Source organism: Daktulosphaira vitifoliae, unplaced genomic scaffold (genome assembly GCF_025091365.1).
Source record: "Daktulosphaira vitifoliae isolate Bord-2020 unplaced genomic scaffold, ASM2509136v1 Scaffold_2, whole genome shotgun sequence".
NCBI classification, from domain to species: domain Eukaryota; kingdom Metazoa; phylum Arthropoda; class Insecta; order Hemiptera; family Phylloxeridae; genus Daktulosphaira; species Daktulosphaira vitifoliae.
In genome coordinates this window covers 32,564,217-32,581,863 of record NW_026099573.1, presented here as the reverse complement: position 1 = coordinate 32,581,863, position 17,647 = coordinate 32,564,217, and positions in this window count along the sequence as shown.

The window sequence follows — 17,647 nt, the reverse complement described above, 5'->3', positions numbered from 1 at the left end:
ATTTTATTTTCCCACACAATTTTGTCATGTAAATTAATGAAAAAATTTTGATTTGAAGTAAACATCTAATGTAGATCTAAAAAAATACATTTTATATTTATTTTAATACAAATGAGGTTTATACATTATTTTACTAAATTTGAACAATTAATCATGAGTTTTACACCAAATTTATCTCAATTGTCTTATTTATTGAAGAATATTAATTTAATAAAAAAAAAATTATTCCTAAGTGGCTAACTATTTTTTTTTTTTAACTCATTATAGTTAAAAATTAAGATATTGAATTGGAAAATTATTGAATTTAATAAACCTTAGGTGATTAATTTGGTCTTTTCGAGTAAAACATACCTGGTTAAATAGTTATTTTGTATTAATTTACTATCAAAAACATAGTCAATACTAACTGAGGCTCTTATCCAATCAATGGGTACGTTTTTATTTAATTTTGTTACTGATTAGATTAAGGTTTAACCTGACTATTATTATTTGACTGTGATAGTTTAATTAAACTTTTTGAAAGTTTGTCTAGTTAAAAAAAATTGTTTTTAACTACCATATACTACAAGTTTTATGCGAAAAAAGGGCTCACTTCAACCTCAGGTTACCCTACATAAAAAAAATGGTACAAATGTTTAACACTTTTATTTAATCGAATTTTCTTTATTTATTTTTTAATTGGCCATTTTTGCGAATGCTTTATTCTACACTAGTCATTATACCAAATATATAATAACTGTATATTTTCAACGATGGTTATTCTTCAAAATTTTTTTTAATCTATCACGGTTACTCGCATAACATTTCATAATTATATTTAATGAAAATAAAATACACTTTACACAAAAGTCGTTGTTAGGTTTTACGGTCTGTATTCAAAACGAGAAAAACGTCACTATCGTTTAGCTTTCATTCGAAAGCGGATAGTTCATTGTTTTCTTTTTAGTGTTTATTTTATGCTAATTATAAGGGTTAATTAAATTACATTGTATTTGTTCGTAATTTTCACAGTGGTCTATCGAATAAATTAACACCTTGGAAAGTTTCGAGCGGCCAATTGCCGTTGCCACAAAAAGTTTAAAAAAGGAAACAATGCTAAAGAGACAGGGTAAAGAAGCAACTTATATATGTTCTACAGAGGGGGAGGATAACGTGTAAAGGAACTCATACTTTTCTCATTGTTTTCTGCACATTTTATAGAACTAGCGAACGACATTTTACCGTTATCGCCCCGCCGTTATATTATCTTTTATTTTCCGGTTATTTTTGTTTACTCGGTTTTCATGATTTGAGTTTTTTTCTATTTTATACTGTTATTGTTGTTATTACTACAGTTACAAGTGTTTAGTGAATTTATATTATTGTCGCCAAAAACCTAACTCAACCAAATCCAACCAGGCGAGTGATGAAACGGACGTTCCGTTTTTCGATACCAACGATAAAATATTTTTTTAATGTAATTTATTTTCTTAAAAAGTTTCAACTTCTAAATTTGTTGTTCGTGACGTTTTTGTTAGAATTTACAAAAACATCTTTTAAATTATTTATATTATGACGTAATGGCATGTTAATGCTATACGCATTGGAAATAAAAGCGAATTATTAGTTTTCCTTAAAATATTTTCTCAGTGAAATATTGCAAAAATTAAAAATTATAGTCGAATAATAAAATGTCTATAGTTAGAAGTTAATTACTTCTAAATTTTCTAGGTTCACATAATTCTACGATTTTTCTAAAATTCTTCTTGATTTTTTATAATATAAAAATATAATAAGGAAATAATTGCATTTAACAGACCTAATAAATATGTGACAAATTTTATGATGTTATATGAACATCTTGTTATATTTTAATATCTTTATTGTAAAATTATAATATTGATTAACCTAACAGAAATCTATGTAAAAGGATAATATATGATACTATAGTTTAAGTCGAAAAAGAAATTTATTTATTCAGCCGAAATTATTTAATAGTCAATCAATTTATTTATTTTTTGGAATTTTCAATGTTTAAATTATACAAAATTAAATTTGACTTGATGACTTTTCTTGGTAGCTCCGATGGGTAGTTAAGTTGGTATCCATTAATTTTATTATGATATGCATTTGTTTTATTTCGTGTCAGTTTGCAGTATGTATATTGCATATTTACATATTTTTTTTAATTTATTCATCCAAATAGTAAGTTTTATAAAAAAAGGAATTCAGAAATCTTTAAAAAAGTCATAAATGCAACAATAATACTATATGTATTTATAGTAAAAAATTGATGTTAGTCATTTATAGCTAACCACTATTTATCAATTTACTGAGAAGGGATAATTCATAAATATTGTTTCTTTTCAATTTTTATAGTACCTCAAAAAAGCTGACTCTATCAATCCTATATAAAATTAATGCTAAAACAATGTACTTAAAGATGAAAATGAAAATCTATCAGAAATCCTGATTTCTAAGAGTTAATGAGCATTAGAGCGAAAATTTTCGGCTAAAATGACCGGCTCTGTAGGCTTTGTAATCATAAATTATTTAAAATTAAAACTTGTTTATTTTATTATATGCTTAAAAAAAACATTTCAATGGTTTGTCTTTTATGAAAAATCTTAAATTCAAAATCATGTAATTTTTAGTAAATATGAATAATTTTTGAATAATATTGTGGGTTATATCTTACAACACACAATTATTTAAATGGCGGTAGACTTTTATTAAACAAAATTATAACACTAAAATAGACGTATAAACACTAAAAGAAAATATATGTATATACAGTAAGGAAAAATAAAATAATCGAAGTAAACATAATACACGATGACAACAGCGGCGGGGTGTAGCGGTCGTGTAGCGTATCGCGGACTAGACAGTCTGAACTGAACTAACTAAACTGACTGATTCTTCCGATATATATATAGCTCCGATAAGGCTCTCGCTAATTCTAGAATATTCTATACCCGCGTAGGTTATCTTATGGCGTTATCGAAGTTTCTCGAAGGTTTTTGATAACGAGAACATTCGAGAATATTCGTTGCGTATGTTTTGGTCGCTACAATATGTTTCTGATGGATATTCGAAAATGTTTCGATGCTTCGAGAAGTTTTACGAGAGTGATTTTAATTTCTGACAGATATTAATCAAAAGTACCTAAAAAAATGTCTGAATTTCTTTATGCTGAACCCCTACTGTACTTAAAAATTACTGTATACTTACCGTATAAAAATAATTATAAAAAGAACTTTGATTATAACTAAAATTGATGATGTTAAATATCACAACGAGACTGTTCGAAAACAAAATAAGTTTGACTTAGCATTTGAATCAAAATCTGTGTAACGTTATTTTAAATTTATTTTAAGTAATTTTATGTATACATTAGTAAATTTGACAATTCACGATGCGTCTTATATTCACACTATTAAAAATGCATATATACAGCAAAATCAATTCTAAACTAAAATTAGAGAGTTCAAATTGAAGAGTTTGAATCGGCCAACTCCAATTAGTGTAAGACGCCTGTGAAGCATTTTTATGTGTTATATATAAACTTGTTACATTTACTAAAACGAGCGAAAAATTAGATTTCGCTAATAAAAAATGTCTATAAAACGAGTATTATTGGTTATATTTTTCATTGTGTAGGATAAATTAATAAAAACATATTTTTCTTTGGAGAAACGTTCGATTATCTATGGAGAGATGCATCAGCTATATAAATATAATTAATACTACCTGAATTAACAAATTAAATATATTCTACTGAATATTCTAATTCCATTGAATTTAATAAACTTAAAAACAAATCAAATGAAATGCAAATAAAATGATAAACGAGATCTACGAAGCTGATAACAGTTTTTCAATCTTATTCTTCCCATCTTGTACTCGTATGTTACCCGTGTGTTTTAATACTCGAATTCAATACCTTTTATCCGTAGTCGGTATACATCAAAGTGATACACGAAACCTTCTGAGTGACGTTTAACTTTGATCTCGATATTATTATTAACTTCTTCCCTTTTTGTTTTAATCATTATTAAATACGCCATCTATTATAAATGCTGTACGATAAGCCACGTGCTTGGGTCATACAACACCTACAGCACCGTTTACAAGCCCGTTTTAGGACAAAGTTTTTCATTATACTCGTTTGGTGTACAGTGAGGGGAATGAAATAATAACAAGCTTAATGCAGAATGGACGATTTGATGTTAATTAAAATATGGAAATTTCATTCGAGCGTATCACTCAATTGTGTTCTAACGCATGCATACATTAATTATTACACAAGTCTACAAAAAATTGTAACTATCTCTGTTTTTCACATATTGCGCATCATTGAACGTGTCTCGAAGAGAAAAATCCATAAATATAGAAAACAATACCTTTTACAATTTTTTTTATCGATTTTTCAATTTTTATAAAAAAATAAATCGTCATTAAAACTAAAAACGAAATAACTTGACAAACGTTTGTTCTATCCAAAAGCGTGTGATATCAATTAAAATATAAATGCTCAGCAAAAAAAATTATTTCCGTTATAAGAAAAACGTTTTAATTTTCATTATCTTAACGGGAAAACCATTCAGCAGGAACAATAAAGGAATTTCAAAGTTGTTTTTACACTTTTTTGATAAATTACTTATTGGTATAACATTCATTAACACAAAAGATAAAAAATACTTTATACATCTGTAAATAGAAACATTATTTTTAATACTCCTTTTTGATTTTCTTTGACGCTGCCTGCGTTCTGTTAGCATAATATGCGATTTTGCAAATGTTTTTCTAAACATAATGTTTGACGTGATTTTTCGGACACCAAACCGCCAAATTTAATCTCCCACTATGTTGCTGTGTTTCGGCAAAAACAGGTAAAAGTATAATGAAATTCATCTGCAGATTATTTTGTGTGCCGTAATTTTATAATCTCTATTGCTATCAGCCCATGCAATATTAACAACAATTTATCGTTACCTATAGTTAATAAATAGAAGAATAAAACGTGGGAATCAGATAAAACAAATAAGTTCCGTAAATATTATTAATTTACAATTGTATACGATTCTAATGTCTGATCTGGCCAATTATCAATGCAAATAATTGCCATTCTACACGTCATCCGTATCGATGGTAATCGTATACGATAAACCAATTTTTAATTTCTGACGACTTCACAGTAGAGACCGGCACAATCTACTGTCATGTTATACTTCTAAAAAAGATAAATTTCAAAAACGTATAATTGACAATGAATAACGTCGTAAGAGGCGCTTAAAAATCAAGACGCCACACAAAAAAAAAGTAAAACAGTTAAATTCAGCACACTATATATTCACAAATTGCAGACAAGTACGCGAGTGAGTGTAAAATTCTAGTAGGCGACTGTGTAATACCGGTGACCAGTGATACCAATTGTGCGATCCGGTAAATCTCATACCGGTTCGACAAATACCGGTTCGAGATCATCGTTCGAAGAATTATCGTAACGTGTACGATTTTCATTTTGAACTCGATGGGATTCTTACTGCTGACAAAATTATCCATTTTCCCACAATCATAGCAAAATAGTTTTGATATTTATTTTTTAAATTTTGTTTATTATTATTAATTTCTTGATTTTGAGTAGTTAAATATTTTTTAATGTTATTCCTTATACGGGTACCAAGTTTATTTTTTTTTAATTGCAATATACATATTTAATTAGATCATATAATAAAAAATTATCAAACTAAGAAAATTACTCTCCAATAACAACACTTAAATCGATAAGTTAGTTAAGTCGTGTATATTTTTATATTTGGATAAGAGGAGTAGTGCGACATAGAAACGCGTAATGATAAAAATAACATAATCAGTGCCTCAGATAAAGTCAACATTTGAAAATGGTGATAACTTCCAAAATATTGATTAACAACTGGATATCGTACATTAATTTTCTTGAATGGATCATTTTCTATAAAACAAACTACTTAAATATTTATATTGAAATTAAAATAAAAATTTAAGTTGGTTCTCTTATAAGGGATAGATTTAAAAAATATTTAACTACTGAAAGAAATCTGAAGTGTTTTTTATGTTCATTTCTTACGCATTATTGCACTATGCATACTTCACTAGCTTATTTATTGGTTTAATGATCTAATTACAGTATCGACGCCATTACTTTAAATTTTCAGTAACATCTGAAATACGGGCTCAAAACATGTTATCGATCAGTAATTTTTTTAATTAGATTATTATCTAATAAAGAAGTTCATTAATTTAATGTGGTTTTCATTTGAAAAAATATAATTGAAACACTTACATGGTATAAAAGATGAACATAAAAAGAATAATTCATGATTGAAAAGTTGAGAAAAACATGTATCCAAAAGAATACAAATAAAATTACCAAAGTTATTTTTATTTCATCGAAAAATTTAATGATGAACACGTTCACCTATTTATAATAATCAATGTTCACTTGTAAACAAAGACGTTTAATAAACGGCACTATTACAGAAAATCACAAAAAAAACAACAGAGTCGTCATAAAATACTTGAAAAATAAATCCATTTCATTGATCCATACATAGCATATCAATGAATTAAAATATTTTACATAAAATGTCTTCAGACCTACTATTTCCTCTTTTAAAAAGCAGCCTATACAAACCTGTAATCATTCTTGGAGAAGTTTTTGTTAAAAATCTAAATATCTCTGCACCAGCTCAGTGCAGACGCAATCTGGTGACGAACGGGATACGTGTCTCGGCCTGCATTCATAGTAGTGGTGTAGTTAAGTTTTGTTTTTGAGAGGGATATCATATAAAAAATTTTCATTACCCCCTCCAAACGATAAAAAATAATATCTTCAACTTGCATTAATTCCACTTCAACTCCCTCCCACCGGCGCTAAACTTAGCGCCGGAACTGCACCAACCTTATCATGACGCCGTCTTCCGAGACTTATATTTAATTATATATTTAATAATTTTTTTATGTCTATTGTTTTATTTCAATATTTTTATGAGTAGTAGATTCCTTTGCTTTTTATTTAAGCTTTGTGTCTGTTTCAATTTTATTTATTTGATTCTATAGCTTCATTTAATTGTTTTAAATTATAAATACGTTTTTTTTTTATTATTTCCTTAAACCATTTATTAAAATGTTCACTTTTGCATACTATTATAAAACATCCAGTGCTTGCGTTTGTATTTTATAGCAAATCGTGACATGTCATTGAAGGCACGAAAGATGGAACACTTTAATTAAATATTGACGTACTTTGTTCCATTATTCTGAATATTAAGTGTGTATCACACTGTTAGAGCATCTAGTGAATGTTTCTGTCAGCTCATGACAAATTTTATCATGTCACTGTTGGGATCAGTGAACACACTTTTAACTACTTAGTTGATACTAGTTCAAAGGCTCTGCTAGCCTCGTGTCCTCAGTCTAGAGTCAATACCTGACGACGATAGTACTCTTATAAGTTCACAATACTGCTTTGAACTTCATCGATAGTTAGGACAATTGAATGAAGTGCATTTCATTTCTATATGGGTATGAAAAATTTAATTAATTTCGATTGAGATTATTTAATAATCAAGCAATATTTATAAAACACAAGTGGTAAAAAGAATATTAACGTTAGTATAACTCCGTCGTAAGTGTATAAAAAATTATTTACAGGGTGTGAATCCAATACGCTGGACAAAAAAAATAAAGAAGACAATTTTTATATCGTTAAATCAATCATATTTTTGTTACTAGAATAAAATATTAGTTGAATTGATAAATGTTTTATTGTACTTACAAAAAATTATAGTCGGCTGTATATTAACAATGAATTTGTTGATTTTACTAAAGCCTTTTTCGGTGTTATGTTAAATGTTTGTGTAAATTATAATTACCCAGCAAAGTTGGAATTTGATAATCATCTGAGTTAGGTATTTTTGCAACCCTAATACAGATATTAATACACCAAGTATGTAGATAAATATAGATTTAATTATTATTTTACATACATGTCATAATTTAAAAAAATAAAGAGAGATAAGTTTAGGAATAAGAAAATACATAATTATCATTTTATATAATTTAATATTGACAATCATATAAATTAATCACATGTCCTCGAGACTACCTAATTCCTTATATTTAATCTTATAACAAATATCTTACTATTTTGTTCTCTCTTCCCTACTTTTTTTAATTTTATGGTAAATAACTTCTACTTTTCTCTTACCTAATTTTTATCTCTTGTTTATTTTTATTTTTTAAAGTTATTATGACAAATATCTCTTGAAAAAGTGACAAAAACTTAAAATTTTTAGCGTTCAAAAAGAATAACACATAATGTTTTCCAGTTTTGCCTTGTCTCCGTTTGATTTACCTCAAACATTTTTAATTCATTACTTTATTCTCAGAACACATTTTTCTCAATCCGCTTTTTTTTTTTAAAACTTGATATTTAACATTTTCATATTATATATTTTAAAATTACTATAAAATGACATTATGTTAATTTCTAATGATAAACGTTAAATATTTTATTAAAAATAGCGAGAGAAATTGTACTTCCACCTTTTGTTTAGGTGTTCATACTTAAAGCAAAAAGAGGTGTTTGCTTCATCTCAAAACATCCCAAACCATTTTTCCTGCTAAATAAGTTAACATTTAATTAATAAACATGATTAAATGTTTTGCTTATCTATACATAATTTTATTTTTTCTGAAAATGCTATTATTTATATTGTAACCTATAAAAGTTATAGTTGTATTACTAAAAAAGTTTATTTTTCTACTTATTATTACCATGTTAAGTTATAAATTACTCATTCGGTATGCGTTTAGTTGGTTTGCCCATGTTTTCCGTTAACTTTTTTTTATACGTCGTATAGAAAATATTATGATGATCATTCAACCCTTTCGGCTGCTGTTCAATGTTTTTCGTGGTAAATAATGACATCAGTGTCAATTGACAGTATATTTTTACTCGTTTGACTTACTCTACACTCGGCTTTATTTATAGCCATTTTATTGTATTTTTATTAGATTGTTTCAGAAGAGGTTTTACATTAATTCTACGAGACGTTGAAACTGACAAGTCGTATTCAAATAATTTTGTTATTTTATGGTCAGTATTGTTATTACCGTTCCATTCTTGTTAAACTCGTAGACCTCAACGCCGCGAGGGGTTGACAACGGTATGTTCAAAGAATCAGTATGAACGCAGAACACCTCATAAAAAATAAATAATACAAATAAAAGTATAATTATTGTTATCAACAATAAAATCTGTATGATATCTTATTCGTCCGTTACGTTCACATATCATGAAATTGTTTTTTTTTAAATAGTTCTAAAAGAATCATTTTATTAAAAACGAATATAAAATACTATGAGTTATTTCATTAAAACTAATTTTCATATTTATAAGTCTTAAACTTTTGCCGTGATATTGCTATGCCATTATATCCTAAATTTTTTTTTTTTTTTTATATAAATGCTAATTATTAATCAAGTGTATGAATTTTAAACGGTAGGTATTGAATAAGTAAGCGGCTCCTCTAAATCGTACAAATGTGATTTACACCGTGAGAAGACCTCGTTAAGGGACGTTTAATGATTCGGGTGGTCGTTTTGTTATTTAATTTTAATTTATTACTGGGCTACCAGTTTAGTCTTTCGTTCCTTCCATAGTTGCATAAATGGAATATCTACTATAAATTTAATTTAGTTATTGTTATTTTTCTCTCAGAGATTTCATTAAATTTATGTATTCAACGTTACACATTTTGTAAAAATAAGTACCGAAAAATATATTTCAAAGTAATTATAATAATACCTGAGCATAACGATATGCACTCTTCAAAATGGTAATAAAAGTCAAACATAAAAATATTGAAACTTTAATATATTTTGGTTTTAACGTCAGAATATTCATCGAGCTAATGGGACCCGTTTTCAGCAGGCAAAGTTTTTTCAAAGATTATGAGAAAAAATGACACTGACGATTTTGAAAAATTAATTATTATTGAATTAATTCATCATAGTTTTTGAGACTGAATATAATTTCTAAGTGGTAATTATAAAATAATATTATGAACGCCGAGAGTTAATGAAAATGTTAATAATGGAATGATTTTGCAATTTTTAATAAAATATTCATAAAAAAGCCCATTATACTTAAGAAACAATCATGAAAATCAAACTATTATGTAAATCAACGCTCTAAAAAATGGACTCTTTAAATGTCTAAAAATATATAATTAATTCCACGAGTAATGAAGGGCCTTTTCCCGGGTAAGTTATTTTTGGTATTTTCCAAAAGTTGTCTACACATGATAGATCATCGTGAAAGAAAAGGGAAAGTGTTCATTACCAAGTACGAGAAGAACTTTTCATGAGTGTTTAAAAAAATATACTAGGTTGATTACCATTTAAGGTACATAAAATGTAAACGGCGACTTTGATTCGTTTATTATCTTGCTAGGCTTCTAAATGTGTATATAAATTAAAACTGTACACGGCCGGAGTTAGTTATAATTGTATTTGTTTATTTTGTTCAAATCAAAACATTTTTGTTTCATTAAAATTAAAACACGGAATTATAATTTATTAGGTTATCGATTTCACCTTCATTTGTGTTTTTTATACATTAGTTAATGTGATTGTAATGATGTGGGTGCATTTTACATGTGTTGGTTTCGAGTACTACGACCGAGTGTTGTGAAATTGCTATTTATTAACCGTGGCGAGTAAATACACTAATAGTACGTCATGCTGTTGGTAAGTGCATTAGTAGTGATTTCAACGATGATAGTCAACACCAAAGATGGTAAGATATCATGAGAGATAAATAATATTTTTAGCTTAATAATGTTTGTTTGCCATCGTAGCTAGTCGCCGAGTGTCTCATAAACTCAATGGAAATTTTAAAATAAAATTACATTTTATATCATCAGCAGTTGAAAAACCACACCAGAACATGATTGATTCATGTTGTTGACTTTAGATGATTTCGGAGTAGATACGCGACTATAAATTACTGAGACTTGCCTCGCACAGCTGATGTGAATCGCTTATGAATTGTTAATCGAATGTCGGTGTACCATATGAAACGTTCTTGTACATTTTTGTTGATAACTCGTGCAAAGATGTATTTCACACATGGCTAATGCCCTTTTAATATAACCCGTGGAAACTGTCTAAAAACGTGAACAATCGCTCAAACGATTAAAACACTATCAAATAAAATGTTTCTCTTGTTACAAACCGATATGCGGCGACCATTTGTTTTTTTTTTAGTGTTTAATTAACATAGACGCAACAGAGTGTCGTACCTGTTTTGTTAGTCTAGGCCGATAAAGTTGTACGCGGTCTCTTTATAAGGACCTAACTGGAAATGAATTGTATTTTATACGTCTAAGAATTATATTGTAGGTGAAATACTATAATACTTTTAAGATTACGCGCGATGGCATACCAGAACACCTTTTTTTAACCTTCTCGGCGAAGTATAATTTTCCACACGAGTCGTTATTTATTTTTTATTCTCGTTATTAGTCGGTAAATTAGACGTTTATCGCTTTGTTCCATCGGTCGAAAAAACATTATAATCTTGTAAGCTGAAGTACTTTTTTTACTCTTTGATTGTACATCATAACATATGATCACCGAAAAAAAATTGTATTTTTTTTAATTTAGAATTCGTAATAGGTCCGAGAGTAATTGTAAAAAACTGTGGTATTTGTTTTTTAAATGAAATATTAGTTTTTAACAACGCCGGATGCTGTACATCACAACGTTTTATGTATTTATTTATGTAACTCGTACTACTCATCTGGTCATATTAACGAAGAAATAATTTAGTAAACATATTATGAACCCGCAGCGTTGTTTCCTGGGCGGTCATTGTATCGGTAATACACACGGGTGTAATACAATTTTAATTATAGCAAAGAAGGGTATTAAACAATTTAGTAAAAATAAGTTTTGCCCGGAAATTTGTATTGAACTCTAAGTACAAATTACAACACATTGTCTACTCGAACGCATACAAAGCAGTCTAAATAATTAATAGTGTGTAATGTATACTAGGGAAATTATCCCTTTGATGTTCAACGAACGTGGAAAATCGCCCGATATGGCTCCAATAATAATGTTTACAAAATGTATGTTCTAAACTATCATTTGAACAATTTCGTCAGTATGGCGGCACTGATCGACCATATTTTTAAACCTTCCGAGTCTTATCCAAATTATAGAAAACTTGGATAATTTTTCAGTTAAACTAACTATGTATACTGCGATAAGAAACTTTAGAGTTATAGTAAACGTTTTCCGAATTCTATTATTTTATGGAACGGAAATATTATTTGATCGACTTCCATTGTAGAACAAATTTTTACTAAGAAAAGACATTTCCGCTGAGGATAAACCTGACTAAAATGATGAAATTCGTAGAACGCCTCAAACTATTTTTTTATTCAGTTTCATTACTTTTTAATTTATAAAAAGGTGGGTCGCTATTATTTTCCTTCCTGGAATAATATGAAATTCTATATACAAATTGTTTTCTTTATATGCATTGCGTAAAATATTATTAAATTTAGGCAACTTAAAAGACATATCATTTTTAGTAGTTTATTTATTATTGTTTGCAGAAACATGATAGTTCATAACAAACTATGTATTTTATATAAAAAATCAATTTAGTTTTATATTCATTCGAAAAATTATTCAATAAATCATTTTATAGTTTCACGTTAAAGTAAATCATTATTAAAAGAAGTTTTTATGTAGTATTCAATGTTGTCAAAGTATTTGTTTGCCACAGTGATATAACACCTTATGATTTTTTTCAGTTCTACTACTTTTACCTATGTGTTTATAAAAATATTTATTCTTACCCGTTTTTATTTTTCTTAGTCTCTCACCGTTTAATCACATCTACTTCTTAGTAATTGATTTCAAAAGGGTATACTTTACTTTATAGTAATAGTGAAAGTGTTTAGATTTTACTTTAGAAATAGTATTTTTATTGTTATGGCTTTTATTAATGTGTACCAACTGTTTGCACCATATACACAATTTTAAATTGTCGCGCAATCATTCTCTCCTCTCTTTCTCGCCGGGTCGTCTGTTGCCGCCTTGTTATCAGTCGGTATTATGATTGACACGTCTGCTGGCCTTGTATACAATTTTTATAAAGTAACGTGTGTTTATGTCAAAATAAGTTTGCATTCATTGTAATTCGTTATAATTCAGATTGTATGCATAATTAATATAGTTACGTTAAACGTTTTCATGTACAAGACGTGATGTCAAATAATTTCATAACATTGTCAAAGGTTCTTAAACAAACTTTAATCCATAATTATCCCAGTACTGTATTAATTGTTAGTCAAGTTACGTTTTATAAGATCGGTTATAATGTATAATCATTATTGTTTTGGAAAATATCAGTATCGAATCATTCAGTTGCTGTTTTTAATAACCACGCGATTAGTATTAATATATTATACATTGAGTAGATTCATTCAGAGTTAGTTTTGTTTTTTCATTAGTTGTCGATGATTAATACAACTTAAATTATAATAAATCAACTACTTTTAGTCTCACATAGTAAATTTATTTATTAATTAAAGTGTGAAATTATTACATATTCATGGCACAGTAATTAAATTTAAGTCCAACAGTTGACCTTCTTTATTCAATCATTTTTCATTTGAATCCAATTAAATTAGAGTTACTTACATCATAAGAATGTACAAAGAAATCATAGTTATAAATTTTTTACTTATATAAGCAGACGTAAATCTTTTGAAAATAATGATATTTGATTATCTACTTAAATAACACACTCTTGGAATCTCGTTCGTTGTTCTTGAAGAATTACGATGTACTCTTTGTTTTCATAGAAAACTACAACTCAATGTTGTATAATAACCGATTTGACAATTTAAACGGTATTTGAAAAATAAAATAAATAAAAGTTAAGTTCTAAAATGGCCTTTTAGGTTGATACTATAAATTGTTTTGTTGGTCATAAAAAGTAAAGGATATTAATTTAGTTTCAAACAAAAGTCATTCTATCTTTAAAAGCTAAAAAAAAAGAAAATGATGTACTTGTGTGTATTTTTTAAAGTGTATTTAACGCTATAGCATTTGTTTCAGAGTTTTCAGTTAAACGATTAGGTTCGGTGGCATAGCAGTAAAATAACTATTGAACATTAGTAGAATTTCGTTAGGTTTTTCAAGTTGGTTTTCGTATTATGAGAAATGTAAAAGTAAAATGAACTTTTTTTGATTTCGTTTTGTAATATAATACTTATCTATCTAGAAGAATTTTGGAATAAAACGGTCGAGGTGTTACACGGTGTAAAATGTTTTAGAAAATCGGTCTTTTCTGTAACTGATTACTGACCTTTAGTTTTTAGTATCGTCAAAGATATTTATTTAATTGCATAATAATATCATTTATTTAACAGTATTCAGTGTTATGATTTATGATTATTTATAAGGAAAGTAAACTTTTTCTTTCTAAAAATATCTGAAACAAATTTGAAGAATTATTTTTAAATACACGACCAGAAAATTAAAGAATGTGAGATACTGAGAAATGTTGGACAACATTTATTTGTTAATGAATTTTTTTGTCTTAGTGACGTATTTGAGAAGCGGCGATGGTCGTTTCTAATGAAAATTGACACCAATTTCAAATGTTTTTAATACCGAAAATATTCGACGATCAGTTTTCGAGTTATCCAAACGGGCTCCACTCCTTTGAATGAATTCTAAATACGCCTTTACATAATGTGTAAAGTGTTACTAGAATTTATTTAACATTTTTTACCACAAAATAAAACAAAAAGTGAAAATTTGATTTAAGTTATTTTTATTATTAAATGTGCTACAACTATGTTTACATAGTTATTATAACTTGGTCTCTGACAGAAGGCGGGGGTTTTAAATCAGTTTCGTTGTCAGCAATACCTTACCTTGTACACAATTAAAGCAGAGAAGTTCTGAACGGAATAGGTACACTGAAGAAATACTGTGTTCTCTTGATGTATGATTTGTTTACACGCGCTCGTACCAAAGAGGCGTCTTAAACCGTTCATTGTTAGGTAGTATCCATTTTTTTGTACATCGAAGGTAAGATAGGCGCATTAAAAGAGAGGTTTTCTCTTATACTCGATCTAATTTTAAACCGTTTAACCACATCATTTTATTTATTTTTTTTTTTTGTTATGGACTACTCAAATACAAACACTCACATATATACATAGTCGCGGGCGGTCATTGCATTCCACACGGGAGGTAGTCGAAGAGGTGTTCGAGAGTCATTAGCGCCGTAGGCTGCCGCTGTGGTCGTATAATAGTGTCCGAAGATAACTATAATGTGGTCCATCGTTGGTAATCTGCGTTGTCTTTCCGGTTTCGTTTCACCTAAGTGAACACGCACCCATGTCCTAAACCATATTGAAATTAAAGTAATGTTAATATCGTGATAATTATTATAACCATTTATGTTCCATTACAAAATGAGTTCGCAACCCGATCATTTTTTTTCCCCGTCGACTTTAAACACAGCTTGTAATTTCAAAAAGTACTTTTAATTTTACCTCTCCTTTTCAATTTTGTTTTATTTTATTATAATGGAACTGCATCAGTTAATTCAGTAAGAAATAAGAAGGAACTACGATCGTCCGTAGTTGCTGTAAAATAGCAGTACCGAGCCATTAATTTCTCACTTCTTCTAAATAGAAACTAAAATGCCCCCATTTTAATTTAATTTATTATAAGTTGCTACTTATAAACGATAAATTAACAATAATCCGCTTGAAGAACACTATTTAATGCGACGTGTATTTACTTCGAGCCTATCAACATTCCTTAGTGGTGTACGGTGTTAAAATTTAGAATTCCGGATACTTATCAGTACTCTCATATGACATTGAAAATTTTAAAATGTATTTAATTGCCCGTAATATTGTATTTTGGAGTATTGCGGTTTTTTCTTTCTTATTCTTGACGTTTTTGACAAATAATTCTATGATTTTTAAAAGTGATATTCGAAATAATACATGTTGTAGCTCTATTGTTATGATAATGCAGTGGATGTACTTAGTATTTTGCCACGAGAGAGTTATAAATAAAAAACATCTTTGCTATTCCATTAAATTTTGAATATCCGCAGTGTAATTAATCCTCTTCACGGGAGAGGATTTATTGCCAACGCCCTTTCTCGAGAATATCAGTTTTAGTACACAGTTGTATTAATTATGCATTTTGTAATATCAACTTCTAAGTATTCTTGTAATTTATTTCAGTAATTTTTTTTAAAAATAAATTTTCGATTTCTTGATAATTATAACATTACTCTCTATTCCTGGGATACACTAATTACTTCTTATTGTCAATTTTACAGGGTCAATAGTGATGAACAGTAAATGATAAATAGGTAGAATAAAATCGTGTAAATGTAGTCAAAGGATTTTATTAATTATAATGCTTTATGCTAAAACTGTTTGATGTTTAACTTTTGATTATATCAACTGTGTTCAGTATGTTCTTTATATCCATTGACATTTATAATTTCAGTCTACTGATTTATAAAAGGCAATTTTTATCAAGCAAAATATCACGTGTTCTGAAAATATTGATGAAATTAATTCTATGAAAAATAAACCTTGATTGGTTTAACTTTAAATGACTTGCAGTTGGTGTGCATTACAGGTCTATTGTTATCAATAATTTTGTCTTACACTTTTAAGCGAATAACTTTTTAAAATAAAAACGAAAATTGATCTTTGTATTGTTCTTTTCAACAGAAAACAATTTATCTGAAAATGTTTAGTATACAAATGGTCTAAAACGAAAAGTACTTGAGATACTGTCTCTTTAAATAATTACACCGTATTGTACGCATCTTTATCTTATACGCAAACGAATATTTCAAGTGCTTTATATGACCACAGACGAGTGGCGACAGACGTTTAAAACACCTTTCGGTCGTATCAAACGTACGGTAAGGCGATCGCGGTTCTCGGCGTAATCTTTTTATGGCCCATAAATTTAATGCCAACGTAGAAATTGTTTAGAGGATTCACTTATACACGTTAGATTCCAGCGAGAAATCCATTTTCAAACGACAACAGAATTTGGACGTAATGAGAACTCAGTTAATGGATATATAAAGCGCAAAATAAACCGTCGACGGTAAATTGTGAAGACAATTGTATTCCAAAAAAATATTTATATACGCATTATAATTCAATGTATAGTAATAGTCTTAAGTGCTCTGGACAGTTATAGGAGAATCAGTAGTTATAATCAATTGCTAGTTGTTGTAGAGTCATAAAGGTCTGTATGATTTATTAATATACTTTATGTGTCACTGGAGTAGTCAAAGGGGTTACAGCCTCCTTGTAATAATTTCCCATTGGGTAATTCTTACAATTAACAGTATTTGACTTTGGTCCTATTAAGAGTATGTGGTAAGCCAAAAAAGAGTTTTTTAACTTTCATTCATCGGTAAAACTGATACTGAAATTGATATAATGGCATTACAATACGTGTTTAAAATGAATACATTTTTTTAATCGATCCAATTAGAGATCAAATGTTTCATGAAAAATAATGTATGTACATA